The sequence below is a fragment of the Pseudorca crassidens genome, chromosome 3 (genome assembly GCF_039906515.1).
Source record: "Pseudorca crassidens isolate mPseCra1 chromosome 3, mPseCra1.hap1, whole genome shotgun sequence".
Classification (NCBI taxonomy): domain Eukaryota; kingdom Metazoa; phylum Chordata; class Mammalia; order Artiodactyla; family Delphinidae; genus Pseudorca; species Pseudorca crassidens.
In genome coordinates this window covers 12439150-12457821 of record NC_090298.1, presented here as the reverse complement: position 1 = coordinate 12457821, position 18672 = coordinate 12439150, and the positions used below count along the sequence as shown (strand labels likewise).

The 18672-nt window shown below is 43.4% G+C and overlaps 1 protein-coding gene across 4 annotated transcripts in view; it reads right to left on the bottom strand.

Moving 5' to 3' along the window:
- The window catches only part of TRIO (trio Rho guanine nucleotide exchange factor), a 369954-nt gene that overhangs the window by 272442 nt on the left and 78840 nt on the right, over positions 1–18672 (bottom strand). The gene's annotated exons all lie outside the window — the stretch shown is intronic.

The window sequence follows — 18672 nt, the reverse complement described above, 5'->3', positions numbered from 1 at the left end:
ACTACATTTATTATAAGACACTGTTTTGTCATTATCATCTCTATCCGAAGTGCTATATCATTCCCAAAATTTTCTAATTCAAGAGATTCCCATAATGAAACTGGCCATTATAGTAGGTACATGGAAACTCTTTTCAATCAAGTGCTACAAACATAAAGAAAAACCAACCAAGGACTCTGGAAGCTAAGAACAACTTAATGGGGGTAGGAGGAAGTTTACTAGCATTGAGGAATATAGCCTCGAATCAAAGTGAAACTTTTTTTTTTTTGACCACAGAGCGTGGCTTGCAGGATGTTAGTTCCCCGACCAGGGATCGAACCCGGGCCCCCAGTGGTGGAAGCCCTGGACCGCGAGGGAATTCCCAAAGTTAAACTTTTTTTAAAGAAGAAAACACGGGTTGAACGTTGAGGAATGAGGGTAAATGTGAACGAAGAGGAAAGGAGAGTGACAGCCGCGGCAGGAACAGGAGCCCAAACGCTACAGGAAGCAGAGAAGCCTGAGAATTCAAGCCACAGCTCAGGGGTCAGAGCGCCCGGGTCTCTTCACTGGGCACACCCTGCCCCATGCTCCTCCCCCGGAGGAGGGGAGACGGTGTCCACCCCACACCTGTGCACTCGCGGGTGCAGCCGAGGGAGGGGACTCCCCCTGCTCGTCCCTGCGTGTCTGTCCTCAAAGTCCCCTCGGCTGGAACTCAACGGACGAGGTGACTCAAAGCGCACCTGTAATTCACCTTCCCAAGCGGAGAGGGTGGCGCTGTGTTTGCCATCGCTGGTTTATTCTCCCACAAGGCAGGGGACGGTGAGAACTTACGGGTTTGCTGACCGAGCAATCACGGAGTAGATAAAAAGGTCCCACGTTATTAGGTTTTCCTCCTAATATTCATTTGTGAGAGAGGGTGGATGTAGAACCAGAAACTCCTCTATGCCTGGCAGACAACACTTTATTTTCCTCTTGTGAGGACTCCCCAAAGGAAAAACCGTACCAATTTTAATCATATTATTAATCATAAAAATTGACCAGACTTCAGATTTACATAGGATTGGTCTCCTATGTGTTCTCTGTTAACCACATAGTCTATGTAAGATACAAAGGATGAGAAACGATAGTGATTTACTGTATCTTTACTGCATACACAGATACATACACTCATGTTGTAAGGCCATGTTAACGTAATGGAGAAAAGAACTTGCCATCCGTCAGCTGAAAATGAGGAGTAGAACAATAAACAGGTGGTTAAGAGCACGATTTGGATTCCAAGCCTGGCTTTGCCACTGGGGAGCTGTGTGGCCGTGGATAAGTCACTTAACTTCTCTGTACCTCAGTTTCCACATCTGTAAAACAGTACGTCCCTCTTGTAGCGCAGTAGCGTGGGTCACAGTTAATACAAGTCAGGAGTTCAGGCCAATGCCTGGCACATGCTCAGCACCATAAGGCCTGTGGCTGGTTGCTGTTATTCGGAAGGCTGTTGGGATGATGTAGTTTACTTTTAATTATATAATTATAATTTAATTTTTTAGTGAAAATTATAGTGCTCAAATATATTACACTGCTACAAAAAATATTCCAAACTTGCATGGAATATAATTTGTCCCACATGTGGCATCAAGAGGCTTCACTACTCATATAACGAGCGCACCCTAATGTGCTAACGTAGAAGCAAATAAAATTAGTGTCTGAGCTAAGAGAAGAAACAAGAAATAAAATGATCAAATACATGTCTTAGTTGTTACTGCTTTGCCCTCTTCAAATTGTGTTATTTAAAATCATAAAAGAGAATGCAAAGAACGCTAAAAGATCAGTTTTAGAACTGAAAAGTTCTCTATATCCAACAATATAAAAATCAGCCTATAATAGGAATCGAGTTTCAATTAAATAAAAGGTTCTAAAAACTTTTTTTTAAAAGCACATAGTCTAAAGTCAGGACCAACAGCTGGTCCTACCTACTCCCTCTCAGACTGCTCGCAAGGCATCTGATAAAGAACATTCTAGCTGAGTACTTGTGTTACTGTGTACAGATTTTATAATCATACTAAATGATTAGTAAAACATCCCAAAATCTGCCTACTTCATAATTTCTACCTGGTTTCCCTAAATCAGTATCATTTAATTCCCTATTATGATATAAGGCAAATTTATGATGTTCAAAGGATAATTATACATCATTAATTATAAATTAAATGTATATGAGATTGGCCCAAAACAAGGCCTATTTTTTTTTTTTTTTTTTTTTGCGGTACGCGGGCCTCTCACTGTTGTGGCCTCTCCCATTGCGAAGCACAGGCTCCAGACGCGCAGGCTCAGCGGCCATGGCTCACGGGCCCAGCCACTCCGCAGCATGTGGGATCTTCCCGGACCGGGGCACGAACCCGCGTCCCCTGCATCGGCAGGCGGACTCTCAACCACTGCGCCACCAGGGAAGCCCAAGGCCTATATTTTTAAGTTAATATGAAAGAGAGGTCTTTGGAAAATATTCTTCTTTGAATGAAGCCCTCACACTGTTGTAGCAGTCTTCACCAAAAATAAGCTCAGTAGGAAAAAAAAAAAAAGCCTCGATTTAACAATGATAAACAATAAAAAAAAGAGAACCAAAGTGACGTTTTTGTTTCTTTCAATGTACTGAAATGAAATGCACTGCTATTTCCCTAAAACACTATCACCAGTACTTTAATCACTCAAGCTCTAGGGACCCCAGAACTACTCTTACAAACTTCTGTTTCACAGTTTAGGAGAATAATGTAAATTTCAAGTTTTTATCATATTATATCCAAAATAGATTTTGCCAACAGCTTTAATGAAGAAATCCCATCTTGACTATATGAAAGGGGAGGGAGGTGGCGTAGAGAGAAAAATCCAAGTTTAAGATCCTCTAAAATTCAAACCAGTTAACAGACTTGCAGAATTTTATCAGATATTGATAACTGGGGTCTTGTCTTCTACGACTTAGAACTTTCCACCTTCAGTGAAACACAGGTAGTCTTTCTCTCTCCCCGTCTCCCGAAAGCCTAGAGAAGAAGCCCACACACCCCTCCCCAAAGGAGGCCCGCAGCCTGCCTTGCCTCCTGTGTCAAAGGACGTGGTACACACGCCCACTGCTTGCAGCTGAAAGGGTTTTGAAAAACGTCTGGCTGCTTCACAGATGCTTGGCTTGGCTCTCCTCCCAAATATGTTTTTAATGCTGATAATGCTTAAATGCAACTGTTCACAGCAAGGGAAAGAGTGAGGGGAATGAAAATCTGCTGTTATATAAAAAGGGGAGGGGGGAACGGGCTCAGGATAACAGCTTAGCTAAAATTTTACAGTGATTTTCACATAAATACATCAGTCCTTCCTCATCTTCCTGCCACCAAGAACCCCTTCTTCTTCATTTATCCCCACTGTGAAGCTCATGATTTGAAAGCATCTCCCTACTGAATTGCATTTAGTAGATAAAAGCTGACCCCATTTTTAGAAATCATTTATGTTAGAATAAACCAATGGAACCACGTTGCATTCATAAATGCAAATAAACTTCAAGCTTCATTTAGTTTCTAAAGCCTCATTCCAGAAACCTGTATGATTCCTATTAACTTTTATTATTACTGTTTGAAAACCTGTTACTCACAGACTAAAGACGAAATCCTGTAAAATAGCAAAACTTAGGTTTCAAAGGAAGAAAAGCCAGGCAAGGAGTTTAGAAAGGAACGGTTATGGAGACAGGGAAACCTAGCGAACGTTCTAGAAGATGGAACTCTGGGGTATTCCCAAATTTATCAATTATGTGTAAATTACTTCAAAATCAGGAAAATATTCCTCTGCTCCTATCACCATCCCCTCCCCCGCAAAATCCTTCTTTTAAGGAGAGTCTCAAAGTCTCAAACTTCAAGGGACCTTCCCTAGGGATTGGTGGGGGGGGACTGCTCCCCTTTTAGACCCCACACAGCTCTCTATCCGCCCCTCGGCATTCGCTGAACTGAAATCTGTACTTCCATTAGGAATTTCACGGTCATGTATGTTCCTCTATCCTCCCCCTCAACGAAACGTGAAGGCAGACAACGGTGGAAACAATGTGGGTTTTTAGAGTTGGCTCAACCAGATCAGAATTCAGGTCTACAGCTGGGAGGCCTTGGGCCTCAGAGTCCCCATCTGAGAAATGGGTGGCACCTCATGGGGTCAGGGAGAATTAAACAGGGAAATCAATTCCCGGTCAAGCGCCCACTGAACATGAGTCAGTGACGTGCTGATCCACTGCTTGACATCTCCATCTCTCCAGGGATTTGGGGGGACCGGGAAGGGGAGTAGGGGGAATGAACGCTATTTCTTCCACACTGCTGTGCTTGTGCCTTTCTTTTCAGCAAAGACAACACGGATCCAAACTTTGAGACCATGAAGGTTGCCCCTGCAGATTGAGTCACTGTATATAATTCTTATCCTGTACATTTCAGCCAAGCATAGGAGGAGAAATACTAGCTTTATTTTGAAGAACACTCACACAAGCACTGAGAAGGGCAGGGGGACACGGGGCAAGGAGGTCTGTACTGCTAATCAGAATAGAGAGTTATAAAATAATCATTAGGTTTTCCATCAAAAACAAATGGATAGGCATAATTTGTTAGAATACCATTTACATATTCTGGAATTATTCCTGGCAGTTTAACAGTTGAATTATCAATATTTTTTTTACTTTATTGACTATTCAAAACACCCTGGGCATTCCGCTGTGTATCTCAAGTCTACGGCCAACAATTCCAGGTTATGTGTAACCTCCTCCCATCCTTATGAAGATCAGGCGAACAACAGCATCATTATCACCATCTTCGGCATCACCATTCACTGAATTGATACCATCAGCTGGCAGATCTCCTAATCTGACGAAGGGCCTGTTTTTCTACCTGTCTTGCATGAGAAAACTGGGGTTTACAGGGGCTAATTGACTTCACAGGTTAAACCAGAGACTTGAAACCCAGGACCCCGCAGCTCTAAGCAACACCATTCAAGACCAAACAGAAAACACTGCAGTTGTGCTCCCAAGCTCTTTACAAAATTGCATTGCAAGACTTCAACTTTTAAAGGACCATTTCATGAATTATTTATTTAAATGAAAAAAGAGTGTAAGAAGTTACATTAAAAGGATGAACACTGAACTGTCTCTTTACTAGGGTCCTGAATGATACGCACATGGAGATCCTCATCTAGAAACTGAACGAGAGACAGAGTGCCCACAGGCCCTGCCTCCGTCCCGCCCCCCACGCAGGCTGCAGGAGTCACGGGAGTCACGGGACGCGGTGCACATGAGTCCACGTGTGGTGACAGAGCGCTGACCCTGGGAACCAAAGTCACAACATGCAGAGGTTACTGCCTACCGCGCCACACCATAGGGAAAGACCCTGCCGCTGACGTTATGATTTAAAGTAATGAGCGAATTAATGAAAGGGTTCAAATGGGCATCAAACAAAACACTGAAGTGCTTTTCTTCACGACACCTAAACTCCTGGCTCACAGAAAACCATTCCCAGCACGCAGGGAGTCGGTTCACCTCCAACACCTGCCACACCCCCTCCAAAAACAAAATTGCTGAGCGTTTTTCTAATTTTCCTCGTGTTAGAATCTGTGACATGCCCATTATTTCAAGAAATCTGACCCAAACTCCACTTTCTCACTGTAAATATCACTCTGTATCTCTGACTTCATCTGAATGTTACAATCACTTTAAAAGCCACGGAAGGGGCTTCCCTGGTGGCGCAGTGGTTAAGAATCCACCTGCTAATGCAGGGGACACAGGTTCGAGCCCTGGTCCGGGAAGATCCCACATGCCGTGGAGCAACTAAGCCCATGCGCCACAACTACTGAGCCTGCGCTCTAGAGCCCACGTGCCACAACTACTGAGCCTGCGAGCCACAACTACTGAAGCCCGCACGCCTAGAGCCTGTGTTCTGCAACAAGAGAAGCCACCACAATGAGAAGCCCACGCACCGCAAAGAAGAGTAGCCCCCACTCACCACAACTAGAGAAAAACCCGCACGCAGCAGCGAAGACCCAACGCAGCCAAAAATAAACAAATAAAATAGATACAACATTAAAGAAATAAATGTTAAAAAAGAAAGCCATGGAAAATAAAAAGGGGAATGTATCTTATATGGCTCCTCCTACACGTTCAATTGATGACAGGCAGGCAGAATAGGGACAGTGGCTTAAAATAAAATAACTATTCAAGGTAATATTTTAAGGTAATTTTGCCCAACAAAATAGTATTAATGCTAAGAAAGAAGAAAAATAGTTGGGCCATGAATTCTACTACAAATCATAGCAACCTGTAAATTAAACCCAGGCAAGCAGGTATGGGCTCAGCTTTGAAACAGTCTCCCTCTTCAATACCTAGCTATCAAGTCCTGACCAATATTATTGGCCAACTAATTATCTATCAATCAAAGGGTCTACGGGGACAGAGATGAAGCTGCTAAGTTCAGGCACCAGTCAGACATTTTAAGCACCAAGCTGGTCCATGAGCTCAGTGACTGCACAGAGGGTTTTATGTCTTCAACTGTGCTGTGTTCACTTCCATGTGTGTCAAGGCTACAACTGTCGATTTCCACCCGACAACTGCTGGAAACAGCAGGTGTCTGCGCCATGTGTGCGCACCCATCTCCAGCATGCCATGCCGGCCCGTCTGCACTAATGCTGATTCTCTGATGTTCAAAGCGACAAGCAAGCCGTCTCCTCCCAGCCCGACTTCCCGCCACACCTACAGCCACGCGACAATACCGCTGCACCTCGCACTTCTTAGTCACTGTGTCCACAGCCACGTTAGGATGGAAGGCGAATACTTCCGGGATGCTGTCAGAGGGAAAAATCACTTCGTAATGCTGACAAGCAGACAGGCAGGGGTTCCAACCCTCTCTCAGCAGCTTAGCACACCAAGTTATCACATGGTGCAATCGAAGAGAGGCCTAGAAACTTCCCTCTGAATACCTGTCTCAAGTTATGAAACAGGTTGTTTTATAGGCAAATCCATAAAGGAACAAAGTAGCTCAGCAAGTGTTAAGGTTGTGGGATTTCTTCCTGGTGTTGAAGACGCTCTAAAATTGACCATAACGATGGCTGTACAACTTGGTGAATACACTCAAAAGCCACAGAACCATACACTTTAAATGGGGGATTTTGACACTATGTCAGTTATATCCCAATAAAGTGACACCAAAAAAGAAAGGGTGTTTAGAAATGTTACAAAGACATTCTTCAGAAAACATTATTCTGTAACTGATTATTAAAAACGTATCTATGGAATGGAGGAGAGGTCACTTTGAATAGATACAGTACGGTTACTTCTTCTCTCCTAAAAGCACACAAAGTTTTGGTATATACAAGAGTAACTAAAATAGTAATAATGTTTACCACCTTGGCCAAATATTCCTCAGGAGAAATAAGTGCATATATTCAAGTTAAGGATCCCTGAACCCAACAGCTCTGTTTGATGCGCTGAATAGAAAGACGGCTACTTACGAATTCATTACCTTTGCTTTGGCAAGTGGTTTATTACAAGACTAAGGCCTGAAGAATAAACACATAGCTTTTACATTAAGACTAACTTTTTTACATAAAATGCTTTTTGTCACTGTATTTAAAAAGCACAAACGTTTTAAGATTTATTTTTAGTTTCTGGGGACCTTTCATGGTCTGGCAAAAAGCTTTATTTAAACTGCCTCACCAAAGGCACTACAAACCACCACAATTCCATATCACTTGGACTTTAACTCTGAGAAATTAACAGTTCAATAAAATTAGCTTGGTTCCTACCATAAATAAATAATTTGTTAAATAGGTGATCTACCTAACAGACCAGGTCAGTCAGTTCAACCTTCAGTTACAATTTTCATGTTTCCTCAAAAATGTTTAGCTTCATCAGTGAAACCACAAAAAGCTTACTTTCCCTATCCAAAAGCTTTTGACAACTTTCCTGTGAACTCATTCCACAAATACATGCTTGTAGATTAGAATGGGTATACATAAGTGCTTAAATTTCATTTGTGGTTTTCACATTTTGGCTGTGGAAGAAAAAATACTTTTCCTTTTTTAAGAAGGTCTCCAGTTTCCATAAATTAAACCACCTTTGGACTTAGCAGAATGATCACTGGCCAACATCCCACCTCTGAATCGCTAAAACTATTACGTTTTATACAGTTCTTTACAGTTTTCAAAGCATGTAACCAAACCAAATTAGCTCACCTAATGAGTAACCCAGCCTGTAAGATAAATACATTTATGGTCTATACTTTAGAAACCAGGGACTCCAGGGTCAAAGATGAGACATCACCATTTACTGGAGATAATACAGCCCGAAGTCATAATCAAATCCAGGTCTTCCAGCAGCTTTTAAAAAAAGATCTGATCTATTTTATTTCTAGAATTTATTGGTTTGTATGAATGAATTAATTAGACTGTATTGTAAGATGCTTAAAATATACTTTTAAAGTATCAAAAAATTATCTGAAAAGAAATGTTTTACAAGTAGCAAAATACACTTCCTAGGTTTCCAGTATATTCTGTATATGCCATGTGAGAATGGGTAATATTTTGTCTCGGCTTTGCTTTGTTTTTCAGAGATATCATTTTCCCCTTAATTTCTTAATATATCAGAGCTTCCTCAAAAAGAACAAATATTCTTAAATGAGGTCTTCACTAATACTTTACTTAGATAAAATTTTCCAAGTTATTGGAATATATAACTTAGGGCAAAGTAAAATTTCTGTCTTTTATATAGTTTTTATGAACTATAATTTAAAAAGAAAAATAATGCATTTTAACCTAAAACTAATATTTTCTTATCAATATTCTGCATTATAGACATTCCTTGAAAATAATCTAGCTTTGGAGATAAGAGCATACTTTTTTTAAAAAAAAATAGCCATTTCAGATCTTTTTATAAATAAAGCACTTTTAAATGCCCCACAGCTCTGTTAAATGACCTGATATGACAATTCGTACATTCCTCTTAATAGGCTGACGTATCTGCTTCCATGAAATGGACTAAATACATTTTGCATTGCAATCTGCAATCATTACAGTGCTTCCCTTTATTTGTAGATGCAATATTATAGTTAGAACAGAAATAATTTTCACTACTTATTTCACTCCCTACACTACACCAAATGTGATTTTTCAATATTGATTCTCTAAATACAGATCTCAGTCTATTTCCCCCTAACTCAGTTGTGGGGTAAATCTTCCCCCAAACAGATACTGAGATTACAAGCTGCCTCACAGGAGCTATCCGCCTCTGACCAGCATCAGGCTTTTTACCAGCATTACTGGCAGTCTCACAATATGGAAGGTTAAACATGCCAAGGCAGCTGCCACCCTACCCACAGATTAGCCAAAGAAGAAGCATTTCACCCATTCACTGGTCTGGCCACCAGCTTCTAAGGTCACAACTGCCTGGTCCCAACATCCACTGCCCAGCTCGTCCAAATGTCAACACTGAATTGTACTTTTTTATCCTCTGCCATTCATTCTACCTCTGATACTACCAGTATTGCTCTATGGGCTTAAAGTAGTCAGTCCATGGCATCATGCTGTCATTACATCCTTTGTAGAGTAAGTAACCTCATCAGCATTTTCAATGATAATGACAGAGTAAATCTTTTAGGTTTATCTGGTAGAGAGGGAGAAAAAGTTAACCAAGATCTTATAAAGTGATAGAATAAATTGTACTTTATTTCTACTATACCCAGAGATAAGAGAGGGGAGGGAAAATATTTACTAAAGGATAAGGGGCGGTGCAGTTATCTGCTTTCTCAAGAACTTAACAAGCTGTCATTTCAGGATGGTGAAGTCTTACACCTTGAACTGGTCTCAGACCTCAGTCCCAGCCAAGTCCCAGCCTTTCTGATGAATCTTATTATTCCCCACCCCTCTGCCACGATCTAGATGCTTCACCTTTCTGTTCAATCACTCACCCCTCCCTGCGGAAGCCTGGTACTTCCCACTCCAGATCAAGCTCTGATCTGTCCCAAGATCCCATCCGATCTCAGTCCCAAATCCCACCAGGTGCTGAAGCTGGATTAGTTACTTCCTTTTCCCACAGAGCCTGCCCGAGCTCCCCCGCTGCAAGTACAGCAGGTCCTTACACCAGTTGATCCTACAACATACAGAAAAATATTTTAGAAACTCCATGTTTTAAGATTTTCTTCATCCTTTTTAAAGTTTCAATTTGGTGAACTTTTGCAGTATACAGCATATATGAAGTAAACAAAAACACAGATGTTGAAAATACGCGTTTTTTTAACTGATTTAGTGTGCAATTTTTTTTTATAAGTGTGTTACCCATGGTTCGAAGGATGAACACCTCTCTCTCTTTCTACTCTGTGTGTGTTGCATAGGACACGGGGGACAAAAGTACGAACATCCATTCATCCATTTAATAAATATGTCTTGAACACCCACCAGGTGCCACATGCCAAGTTAGGCAACCGTGTCAGACGGTTCCTGTCCTCACTGAGCTAAGAGTCCAGGAAAGCAGGCACACATGAAACAATGCATACCACCAATGCAATCCAGTAGAAAGCTGGGGATTACAGGAAATAAAGGGAACATACTGGGGGCGGGGAGGGGCGCTAATGTAGAGGTTAAGACAGCCTATCTGCTAACATCTAAGAAAAAACTTAAATGATGGTTAGAACTTAACCAAGGGGTAGGGGTGTAGGGAGGGCATGTTCACTGAAGCCAGAAGGAACAGAGGCCACAGGCAGGTGGGTATGTCTGTCGTATTCAAGGACCTAAGACAAGGCCAGTATGACAGAAACATGCAATCAAGAAGGACAGTGACAAAAACACAAACTTGGCCCCTACCAGCCATGCGACCCTGACAACCATTTCGCATCTCTCATCTTTAACGTCTAGCACTATAAAATGAGAATAGCAAGACCTACCCTGGCATGACTGTCGGAAGGATTAGATAACTTACGTACCTCTTACCGTGGGGACCGGTAGATGCTGCTGCCAGTGCCGTTATAATTAAATCCTTATGTTCTCAACTACACCTCTGCCTGAATGATCTTGCACATGCAGATTTCTTAACAAGTATGTGCTTCCCCTGCCCCCAAAATTATCTATGATAGTATGAGTAAATAGTCAGAAAAATTAATTCAGTCACAGGTTTATGCCTGTGTAAGACTCTCCAAAGTAATACAAGTCCCCAGGATCAGAAAGGATCCTCGAGTCTACAATAAAATATATTACTTTCCCGATCTCTGCATAATAAAAGCTTTACATAAGTGTGTTGTCATGGCATTTTGTTCTTGCATACTTTATGTTCTAATCGTATTATTATATTAAACTCATAAGGGTAGAGAATGAAGCTGGGGAAAGCTCTATACCTCTACTGCACAGAGGACAGGCAGAAGAGGCTCCCAAAAAGAGATGTGCTCAGGAGAGCAAGACAGGCCCAGGAACAGGTGTTAGCAACAGACTTGCAACTTAACCCCAAGGAAAGGTTTGCTCCCCTTCACTGACAGCCGGGAGGGTTTGAGAACAAAATGCGTCTACCTTCTGGTTTGAGAAAATTAAGTAGTACTGATTATGACTCATTACTCTGCTCAACTGTGAAATCCATAAAAGTCAACTGAAATAGACAAAGTTGCTTCATAAAACATAATCTTAACTCTTGTTTCAGACACAACAGCAGTAGCACCACCCCCTTCCAACATACACTTTCATACTCAGATTCACAGGTCATCAAAGGGTCTGGCCTGCAGGGGGGAAAGGGGAAGGCGAGGTGCTACTGTTGGAAAATGGACTTGTTCATCAGTACTGAGCATCGCAGGGTTACATTACAAAGTGAGAGAGAAGCTGCAGAGGCAAAGTGCATTTCTAAACCTTTGGGTTGTTAAAATATTAAACAATAGGAAACACGGAAGACCATTCTTTGTCTTTCCCTCCTTTGTAACATCTACCACTATATGGATGGAGCAGGCATTGGCAAGTAATTCGAAAGCACTATCTTGCAAGTTGAATCCTCAAGCAACCTCCGAGAAAGGTGCTAATGTAGCCCATCTGTAGAACCTTGACATGCAGGAGCCTGCACTCCACCACCTTCTCTCTAGCTCAAAGAAATTTTTTAAATCAATAAGGGGCTTCCCTGGTGGCACGGAGTTAAGGATCCACCTGCCCATGTAGGGAACACCGGTTTGATCCCTGGTCCGGGAAGATCCCACATGCCACATAGCAACTAAGCCCATGTGCCACAACTACTGAGCCTGTGCCCTACAGCCCACGAGCCACAACTACTGAGCCTGCATGCCACAACTACTGAAGCCCGCGTGCCTAGAGCCCATTTTCCACAACAAGAGAAGCCACCACAGTGAGAAGCCCATGCACCGCAGTGAAAGAGTAGCCCCCACTTGACGCAGCTAGAGAAAGCCCATGTGTAGCAATGAAGACCCAACGCAGCAAAAAATAAATAAATAAATATTTTTTAAAAAAGGCAACGTAGGGCTTCCCTGGTGGCGCAGTGGTTGAGAGTCCGCCTGCCGATGCAGGGAACACGGGTTCGTGCCCCGGTCCGGGAGGATCCCACATGCCGCGGAGCGGCTGGGCCCGTGAGCCATGGCCGCTGAGCCTGTGCGTCCGGAGCCTGTGCTCCGCAGCGGGAGAGGCCACAACAGTGAGAGGCCTGCGTACCGCAAAAAAAAAAAAAAAATCAATAGGGAAGTAAGCGATACTGGAAAAAGTAAATTACAAATTTCAGTGCTTTGATTACCATCGGTAATAAATTATTTTCAACACATCTTACAAATGACAAGACTCACCACCATGTTGGAACATCAAGACAAGAAAGTTTACCCTAGAGAATGATACAAAAGAGAGAGGACCAGGTAAAATGGGGCAATACTAGGGGAGGCAGGGAGGCAGAAGGGAAAAGGCCAAGAAGGAGACCATGAGAAGGGGAGAGAAGAGGCTCAGAAGAAGTTCTGAGGAGGCTTGGGCAGAGGGTGAGCTGCTCTCCCCGCAGCCCACCCGCCCTCTGAGAGCACAGCAAGATGCCGATCCAGACATCTACCTTTGCTGTGTCCTGTATTTGGAAACCTGTGGGGGCATCTGTGGTTCTCGCAAGGTTGGGGGGCGAGGAACGCTACTAGTATTTAAAGGATAAAGGCCAGAATGCTGGACAGGAACTGCATCTGACACAGCCCTCCAACACACACTCACACACACACACACACACCCATCACTAAGCATCTTGCCTGACTTTCCAGTGTCTTGCCGGATATTTAAGGAAGTGAAAATCCTGGGCTTACAACCTAACTCCATTTCGTGCATAAACAGAAACCGTGTTGGGGACATGGTTCTTATACACTACATTTTTTAGAACAGCTACCTTGTAGATGGAGGAGATCTCTACTTTGGTCTGCACCAAGAGCTGTTCACTTCGGAAATCATGCCCCCAGCAGCAATGTGACTCAGGGTTTCTGAGTCACCAACACGGCACATCAGGAGCAGGTGTCCTCCATGGACCTCCTGCTCGTGGAGACTCCACACATGGGTGCAAGCGGCTGCAAACATCGTCACATCTTCTGGAGTAGTGCTACCACAGCGTGATCTGAAGACTGGCTGCAAGCCCACAAGTTCCTTAGCACTTCCCTGCACTCACGTAAGGGGTCTGTTCGGCTGACTTTTTTTTTCCACAGCAAAACTCAGTGAAGAAAGTTACTGGGGAACTTGCAGACACAACAGACACGCTGTCCCAGCAGACCAGCACTGCCAGTACCACTGTTCTAGTCTAGGGTCGTATCTCAGCATCTACATACTTAAATACATGTTTGTAAGTTACATTTATTTCCTTTCTTTTTTCTTAGTTAAAGCATTGTTTTGATTTTTAAATTATACATTAATTACATTTCAGGATAGGACATGGCGCATTACCCGGTATGTTAGAAACAGGGAAACTGGGTCTGCAGCAGTTAGGAACCACCCACTGCTGTAAAGAAAGAGAAGAATCATCTGGATCCAGCCTTGAACCCTGTCTTCCTAAAAGTACAGGAAACCCGTCAAAGTGGGGTGTGATCACCTGGACCGTTCCAAGGTGGTGAAAATTACATCAACCCAAACCTACATGAAACTCCTGGGATAGGTTCTAGAGATTGCCCACTGAGGTTTGACAGTTTCACTTCATTTAAAAGTAGTAGAGAAAAAAGAGAGAGACCGCTTCTCCTCCCAAGTCTTAAGACAATACTGGAAGGGACTGGCAAACAAGAACCCACGGGACAAGCCCATTCTCCCTGAAAACTGCTTCTAAGCTACAACCACGGGGCAGAGTAGCTGTGACAGACACCATCTAGGTCCACAGAGCCTAGGATACTCACAATCTGGCACCCAGCAAAAGAAGTACCCACTCCTGTTCTAGATCAAACATACCTTGATATGTTTGATTTTTATGTTAAATCTGTTTTAGATATATAAAATCTATGTATCATAATCAATACTGTAAATTTAAACATCATGAGGGATGCCGCAGGATGCTTTGAACTTCCTTATTAAATACATCTTAGTTTTAGTCTCCTTGATTCCATGAATATATATGTAAAATTTCCTGTCCAGATTTTCCTTGGCCACAGCCTACAATTAGAATGCTTTGACCCCATCAATTATAATTTGATACATTCAAACAATATTAAGTAAAGAGAAAACTTTTCTACCAGGTAGATTCCTCTAAAGTCAAAAGAGTTCCATAAGAACAAGTGGTGATACAGGATATCAATTTCGTTCTAAAGAGCTTATTCAAACTGATGGGATTTGTGCCCATGTAAATTACCTGCAGTTAAATCCACATGCAACCTCGGGAAAGCTCACGTGACTGCAAGAAACAAGCCCGGTACAGTGAGGTTTTTCCAGTCCTCTCCAGCCTCTGAGCCCTGAATGCAAGGTTGTGTGCTGCTGCCCTTACACTGGGCACTCTCTCTCCAACATTCCCCAGCCACTTGTCCTCTGATTCCCAGTACATGCTCTGTCAGTCACATACTCACAGCTGCAGATTGATCATCTGTCCACTTCAAAAATAGCTTCTGCTCACCAGCTCGGTGTGGACCTCGGGAAGACTGAGCGGGAAATAGTCTCCAGCTCTGGACAGTCTTCTCATGGTCACAGCTGTCCAGAAGGGATCTGCCCCTGACACCACCACCCCCACACACACAGCAGAATTAAAACTCCGGGTGTGAGAAATTACATTAAAACACACAGACACAATTTCTTCCCAAACCTAACCGGGTAGTAATGAAAACAAACCCATTTCTCCTTTTTCCTTTTTGGGGGTGGACGCAGGGGGTGGGGTGTTTCATCCGTTCAGAAATCAGCCATCAGAAACCCAGACAGGGCCCAGCTCTCACTAACCTCCTCTCACATGGACCCCCGCCCTCCCTCTGAATTGGGGGGAGCTCAGATAGCAACTCTCAGGGGCCTCTATTACGGGATACTTTACTAAATATTTTTTTTTACACTAAATATTAATATGAGCTGTACTCATTGTGAGTTTCAAATACAACAAATATGATATTAGCAAAACTGGATTTTAATTGTACTCTTAAGAGATTTTTCCATCACACTGAAAAACTAACTTTATTCTTACACTGTAACTTCTTAACGGAGGTTGAAGAACAAAAGCTAAAGTTATTTCCCTAAATTTCATATCTAAACTCAACAATTTAGGTGTCAGAATCATTACTGTACGACTTAAAACAAACCCTCCCGATACGATTTCATCACATTCCATACAAGGTAAAAACCACACGGGGCTCTGGGTATCTCACACACAGGTCTTCCTGCCCAGCCAAGTCCCTCAGATGGAGCTGTCTTAACACTGTCTTACACAGCTTAGAGAACACAGTCCTGAGCATGTAACACACACGAGAACGTCCTCCCTGACTGCCTACATTACACACAAAAACCGGAGTATGCTACGTAGTAAAATAAACCTGTAATCAAAACCCACTAGTGAGGAGGTGGGGCAGGCATCGGGGTCGCGCTGGAACCAATGACACAGGTGAGGATTCCACTTCACACAGCACCAAGGATGCCCCGTCCTTTACCACGAAGGTCAAGAGGGTGTTGTTTCTAGACTTTCTCCTCGAGCTGTGATTTATAGAAAACATCCTCCTTTTATAGAAAACATCCCCCATTTATAGAAAACATAGAAGTGGTGGTCGTAGAGTCAGTTCCCTTCCCTTTCTGACACAGTAGGAGCTGAAGGCTTTAGAGGCAGAATTACCAGATGCCTGAAGTCCCTTGAGGACTGAGGAGTGTGAACAAAAACCTGGCCTGGGGACTTCCCTAGTGGCGCAACAGTTAGGAATCCGCCTGCCAATGCAGGGGACACGGGTTCGATCCCTGGTCCAGGAAGATCCCACATGCCGCGGAGCAACTGAGCCCGTGTGCCACAACTACTGAGCCTGTGCTCTAGAGCCCACAAGCCTTAACTACTGAGCCCACGCACCACAACTACTGAAGCCTGCATGCCTAGAGCCCGTGGTCCGCAACAGGAGAAGCCACCGCAATGAGAAGCCCGCGCACCGCAACGAACAGTAGCCCCCGCTCGCCACAACTAGAGAAAGCCCGCGCGCAGCAACGAAGACCCAACACAGCCAAAAATAAATAAATAAATTTAAAAACCTGGCCTGAACACTGAGAGCTTAAAATGACCCAGTATCTCCTATTTCTGTCCGTTTTCCCCAAAGCCGTCTCATGCCTCAATTCTTGGCCTCACAGGAGCCACGAGTTTATGGAAGTTCCTCCATCCTGAGGACATCTCCCCGGCTGCAGCCCTCCCTCCTCCGGACTCCCAGTCCTAAGCCTCGGGGATGCGGAGGCCAGGGAGAGGCATGGCTAGGAGCCAGCTGTCCCCTCACTGGTGCTCTCCCCGGGGAGTTCTGGAAACACCCCCAGGGTGCATCCACTGTGCGTGTCAGCCCACCACCACACTGGATGCCCAAGGCAATGGACTGAACAGATTAGTTGTTTCAATGAAGACCTCTCGATTCACCAGCTTCAGACTTAATATTCACGCTTATCAGAATTCCTGTGTGTTATAGACACAGCGTCCATAAATATACAATTTGGAATAAAATAATACTGTGCAAAAGAAAACTATTTACGTAGACCCTTCCACCTGGATACACTCAGCCTGGAAAATAACGTTGCAATTTCCCGTTTACTAACTTGAGGCTCCCTCAGTAAACTACTCTGCTCATCCCCCAGTCACCCAGGTGAGTCTGCTCAGCACCAGACAGCTGCAGGCAGCTGGCACAGCCCAGCTCTCAACCTTCACAGGGTCACCTTAAAATCGACCTGTACTAGCAGCTGGCAAGGTAGCGTTTTACAGGAGAAAGGGCTGGAAGCCCCCTTCCCCTAGACCGCTGACACCAGTCAGAGAACATCCCCGCCCTCATCAAATAACCTGAGAGACTAGAGGGACTGGAACCTTCCCTGCAGGTGCCGTGAAGACCCGCCCACCGGCCGGTCTGTGCGTCCCCGCCTGAGGACCGGCCCCGCCCCCCAGCAGGCCTCAGCTCGCCCAGCAGTAATCAGCTGCCTCACCTTCCCGGACCCCAGCCCCCATTCAGTCACACGCGTCACAGACCTCTGACTCTTAAAGGGAGAACTCAAAGTTGACTTTTAATTTATAGTCCCTCTTTTTCTTTTGATCTTTATTTCCTTCCTGCCATTTGTTAGTTCAGCCATTATGCACTGAGCACCGTGGCAGGCAGAACTCTAAGATGCCCCATGACACCCACGCCCAGTTGTGCCCCTAGTGTAATCCCCTTCCCTGGAGCTGGGTGAGACCCGTGAATAAGACTAATGATAGCCTTTAATTTTTACACACTTTACTTGTAATACACGTTATATATTTAACATAATGTTACAGAACTTAACCTACACACACGGTTAACACTGTGGTAGTCTATGCTCTTCTTTCTTTAATTGGAAAATGGGTGGTATGTCCTATTTCTCAGTTCTTTATCATTGTTCCAAACCTATAATTTCTACTTCCAGGCCAATATCCATTTAGAGTCAAGCCTCCAGAAAACAACTCAAAGACAATCGTTTTTTGTCAGCTGAAATTTTTTCAGCTGTGAGTCCTTCCACTCTTTTTCTATAAAACTCGTTTATTATTTGTTTTGTATTGCTAGCTAGCAACTTATAACTCATCCATGAAAGCAAGCAGCCATCCAGCCCTCCAAAGTTACTCTCTATCCTTTCAAAACTGTGTAAAGTCAAAATGTTTCAGATGATGCTACATTCTAGACTAGGTCATCCTCAGTGTTAACTTTTAGCATATTCTTCACTTCACTGTCTTCCTCAAAAGACCACAGGTTAACTTAGCTATGTCTCCTCTTATAGTAACCCAGGGTTGTAAAGTAACTTATAATTCATCAGTCTGCTCCATTTAAAAAATTATTTTAAAAGACAGATGCTAGAAATTCTGCTTAAAACAAACAATACATATAATGTTAACCTGAACATGATGTGGGGTTTTGCCTTCATATCCTTTCTGAAAACCAAAATATAACAAGCTGCTTCTTCCCTAAAAAAATTAAGAAGTGGAAAATGGACAAACATATTAAGATTAAACATGTAAATTCTCAAAATAAAGATATGGTATAGTAGAATATCAAAGAAACACGGCTGCAACCTATGCCTGAAAAACATTTA